The 5,196-nt window shown below is 44.2% G+C and overlaps 1 long non-coding RNA gene across 1 annotated transcript; it reads left to right on the forward strand.

Annotated features, from left to right (window-relative positions):
• The first annotated feature begins 1,412 nt into the window (after window positions 1-1,412).
• On the forward strand, window positions 1,413-2,887 carry LOC132658105 (uncharacterized). The gene is made up of 2 exons (XR_009597170.1): window positions 1,413-1,877; window positions 2,644-2,887. It is a non-coding gene; the product is annotated as an uncharacterized LOC132658105 (long non-coding RNA).
• The last annotated feature ends 2,309 nt before the right edge of the window (window positions 2,888-5,196 follow it).

Below are 5,196 nucleotides of genomic sequence, written 5' to 3' on the forward strand. Positions count from 1 at the left end.
TATTTATGGGCTGGATAATTTCACAGCCTAATGGGGGCGGGAGGGAATATTCTAACTATCTTACAGAAAGGGCAAGGATTTCTGGGATAGGGCACCACTCACTTTTTGGCCTTTTGTGTTTGGCATGGGAACTGTCCCCACCTGGGGTGTGTCATATAGCGTGTGCTAATAGATTAAAGTGAGCGCATAATTGAGGTTCAAAGTCCACTGGAAGTTGAGCCTTCCGCCATCTTGAATCTAGTAGGTTCTAACCCGTGTTTGTGGTATCCTGTTCTTAATGACTGTGTCATTCTTGCAATGATTGTGCCCAGCCCTCTGCCTTCTGTCTCAGGATCTGCAGAGTCCAGTCTGGTGGCCTCTCTCTTGCAGCTCAGGCACCATGTCTTCTGGGGAGAGTGGAAATTGTTCACGTGCCAGGGCACGCACCCTGCAGTGGGGTGGAGCAGGGTGTGGCTTGGGGTAAGGCACTGTCTTTAGCCCTCCTTCCTGCTGGTAGAAGTCTGTCACACCAATAAGGCTTCCTGTTAAGACTTGAAATGGACATTTCAGGACTTGAAATGGGAGCAGGCATGTTCTGAGTCAGCATTCAGAGACGCGGCAGGATGGACTGGGAGCCCTAGGGCAGCCTCCCATTAGCCACATATGCTTGAATAGTTTGTAGAAGTTTGGGTAAATACAAATTCTCGTATTCCCGGGGCCATACAAATTCCACTCCACAAATGCTTCAAAACCAGCCTTCAGGGCATCGTCCCATGTAAAGGAATGTTTTCTTTGTCAAGTTTTTTAATCCTACTGTTCTTTATGTGGCCTACTCCCCCACATTCCCACAGATTCCTAGGGAGCCTTCTTTCTGGTCTGATACAGATTTATCCCATTGGAACCAGGTCAGGTGCTGGAACAATTGGAAAATATTGGGCTGGAGTGGTTTCTAATACTCACCCAAAGACAAAGGCTGGCCATGGGTGGGGATGGTGTCAGAACCAGATCCAAAGTCAGAGACAGACACTCCCCACGGCTGCTTCTGGGGGCTGCTGACCGAGATACCCAGCCCAAATTCTCTGTTGGTCCTAGGAGCTGGCCTGTCTGACCCCTGACACTTCTTGCCCACCACATGACTCCCCCTGGGTGTCCTTAAGAGGGGTCCTCGGTTATTCCAGGCCAACCTCCTCAGGTGCCTGAGGTCTCCTCACCCTGCTGCCTGGGGCCCACTGTGACCCTTAGTATTACAGTATTTATTTCACATAGTTATTGTAAAGTTTAAATTAGATAATACACATAAACCACAGAGTAGAAGATCAGTAACTATTAGACTCGTTCTTTTTTTTTTTCTGAGTAGTCTGACACGAGAACAGTCAACCAATAAGAACTGATTTTAAAAAATTCATACCGAGTATAAGCTGTTGACAAAAAAAAAAATACACAACCTTAAAGTCAAGAATCATGTTTTATTCAGCAGACATTCTGAGAACTTAAGCTTGGAAGGCAGTTTTCTCAGATAGCTCTGAAGGACTGTTCCAAAATGGTAAGGGAGGAGCCAAGATATGTAGAGGAGTTTTTGCCAAAAAAAAACACAAACAAACCCAAATAGGTAGTCAGAACATCAGAAGATGATTGTTAATTAAAGAAAACCAGACATCTCAAGTTAATTAATTTAGTGCTTTTTTTTTGTAGGGGAAGAAGCAAGAGTCTGCGTTCACTGAAATTATTCCTGATGCTGGGAAAGATTGAAGGCGGGTGGAGAAGGGGACGACAGAAGATGAGAGGGTTGGATGGCATCACCAACTTGATGGAGATGAGTCTGAGGAAGCTCCAGGAGTTGGTGACAGATAGGGAAGCCTGGAGTGCTGCGGTCCATGGGGTCGCAGAGTCAGACACAAGTGAGCAACTGAACTGAACTGAACTGATGCCCCTTAGCTATCTAGAGTCAGTATCCTATTTTTCTCTACCCTGAATCCCCTCAGAGTGTACAGTTGGGGGCAGCTATGGTGACTGATGGCTTGGTAGCTGCAATATCCTTTGTTTATTAATATAGCAGGTGACATTCTTTGTCCACATTATTAAAAAGGACAGAGAGGGATAAAATAGATGATTAAAGAGTTAATCCTACTAGGAGATTGTAAGTAGAAAAAATATGCGAGACCCCTGTAAATTAATGATTACTCAAGAAAGCAGGTTTGTGGGACTTACCTGTGGTCCAGTGGCTAAGACTTTGAGCTCCCAATGCAGGTGGTCCCGATTTGATCCCTGGTCAGGGGACTAGATCCCACATGCCACAGTTAAGAGTCTGAATGCCACAACTAAAAATCCCACATGCTACAATGAAGATTGAAGATCAAGTGTGCCAAAACTAAGACCAGGAACAGCCAAATAAATACATTAATTAAAAAAAAACAAAACAGCAGGTTTGCTTAACCACAAAACCAAGCAGGCTTGCTGGGCAACAAAACCACACAACAAAAGCGTGAGACATGCCCCCAAATAGAAAAAGACCTGTGGGATAAGACCAACATCCTGGCCAGTGAACTCAGCGTTACTGATCTGCAGGACATGCTCTCTGCACACATAAAAGCAATAGTTTATGGAAAGTGACATTCAAAATGAAAGACACTCATTGTACTGAGACCTGAAATAATTTTTCCATAGTGCCTTGACAGTCCTGACTTGGCCACATAGAGACCAAAAAACTCTGCCCAACCTGAAGGAGAGCTAATGGTGGTACCATGATGTCTACTCAAGAATGAAGAAGAAGGTGAGCTTTTCCCCCTCCCCACCTTTCCTTTGATTATAAAACTCTAGCCTACCAAGTTCTCAGGGCAGTGCCCTTTTGCCTACCTACTTGTAGGCCTCGTAAGTTGTCTTTTTCTAATAAATCACTTCTTATCTATCACTATGCCTCTCACTGAATACTTTCTGCGGTGAGACAATAAAAAACCCCTGAGCTCGGAACGCCCCCGCCCCACTGAAACAGTATTTAGCCATCTTACTGCTATATGCGTAGTGCTGTGTTAAGCACCATGTATGTGTGCCTGCTAAATTGCTTCAGTCGTGTCTGACTTTTTGTGACCCCCCTGGACTGTAGACCGCCATGCTCCTCTGTCCATGGAATTCTCCAGGCAAGAATAATGGAGTGCGTTGCCATGCTCTCCTCCAGGGGACCTTCCCAACCCGGGGATCAAACACACGTCTCTTCCATCTCCTGCACTGGCAAGTGGGCTCTTTACCACTAGTGCCACGAAAGATATGTGAAAGGTTTCTACTTTGAATCTATCAGCTAAATAATCATAAAATAGGTGTTATGGGCTTACTCTCTGCCCAGTATCATGGTTAAGAACCGTGACAAGTTATAGCATGTATGACACATTGCACCATCACTTCCTGTGAGACTTTTACTCCAGGGAGATGATATATACACAGAGAAAGTTGAATAGGAAAGTAAGACCTAACAATGCAGAAAGAACAAATATAAGCATCACAGGATGCGCACAGTCCACCGCTAAATGGGGTAGAAGATCTAGCAGGGCAGGGGAGCTCTCAGGCTAGACGTTTGAAAATCAGGAAGCTACATGGAGAAGACAAGGGGCCTGGAGGTCCCCAGCTATATAGCTGGGGTTTGGGGTGTTTTAGTTCTGGTCAAGAGAAGAGGCTAAAACATGCAACGTGGACCACACTGCAGAAAAGGTGAAATACCTGGTGGATCAAGAGCTGTGAGGTCTGTTGATTGTGTGATACTGTCCACTTGGCCCCTTCATTGCTGAGTAAACTGGTGTAAGTGACTTCACTTCCCTAAGTCTCTTTTGTTGCAACAGGAATAACAGCAGTTTCTACCTCATAGAAACAGTGACAGACTTAATTTTCTTGGGCTCCAAAATTGCTGCAGATGGTGACTGTAGTCATGAAACCAAAAGACACTTGCTCCTTGGAAGAAAAGCTATGACAAACCTAGACAGCATATCAAAAAGCAGAGACGTTACTTTGCCAACAAAGGTCCATCTAGTCAAAGCTATGGTTTTCCAGTGGTCGTGTATGGATGTCTAAGTGGGACTATAAACAAAGCTGAGTGCTGAAGAATTGATGCTTTTGAACTGTGGTGTTGGAGAAGACTCTTGAGAATCCCTTGGACTGCAAGGAAATCAAACCAGTCAATCCTGAAGGATATTAGTTCTGAGTATTGATTGGAAAGACTAATGCTGAAGCTAAAGCTCCAATAATTTGGCCACCTGATTTGGCAAAGAACTGACTCACTGGAAAAGACCCTGATGCTGGGAAAAATTGAAGGCAGGAGGAGAAGGGGCCAACAGAGGATGAGATGGTTGGATGGCATCACTGACTCGATGGACATGAGTTGGAGCAAGCTCTGGGAGTTGGTGATGGACAGGGAGGCCTGATGTGCTACAGTCCATGGGGTCACAAAGAGTCAGACACAACTGAGCAACTGAACTGAACTGATCTACCTCGATGGAGTTGTAAAGATTAAAAAGTATATTTTCATATATATCAATTAACATAGAAACAGGCACTTATGTATCAATATAAGTAAGATTTATTATAGAAACATAAGAAGAAGTTATGGTATTATTTGGGGGAAGCATATCCTAAGCCTGGGAAGTCATCTTGTTTGCCAGGAGAGAAGCAATAACTGCTATAGTGTGTGAATTAGAATTTTTAATTTATTTTTAAACCTATTATTTATTTACTTTTTGGCCACACCATGCAGTTTACAGGATCTTAGTTCCCCATTGTTTAGTCATTATGTTTGTCCAGCTCTTTGCGACCCATGGACTGCAGCATGCCAGGCTTCCCTGTCCTTCATTATCTCCTTGAGTTTGCTCAAACTCATATCAGTTGAATCGGTGATGCCATCCAACCATCTCATCCTCTGTCACCCCCTTCTCCTTCTGCTATCAATCTTTCCCAACATCAGGGTCTTTTCCAATGAGTCAGCTCTTCACAGCAGGTAGCTAAAGTATTAGAGCTTCAGCTTCAGCATCAGTCCTTCCAATGAATATTCAGGGTTGATTTCCTTTGTGATTAACTGATTTAATCTCCTTGCAGTCCAAGGGACTCTCAAGAGTCTTCTCCAGCACCACAATTCGAAACTATCAATTCTTCGGCAGTCAGCCTTCCTTGTGGTCCAACTCTCACATCCATATACGACTACCGGAAAAACCATAGTTTTGTCGGACTTTATTGACAAAG

The sequence above is a fragment of the Ovis aries genome, chromosome 1, assembly GCF_016772045.2.
Source record: "Ovis aries strain OAR_USU_Benz2616 breed Rambouillet chromosome 1, ARS-UI_Ramb_v3.0, whole genome shotgun sequence".
NCBI classification, from domain to species: domain Eukaryota; kingdom Metazoa; phylum Chordata; class Mammalia; order Artiodactyla; family Bovidae; genus Ovis; species Ovis aries.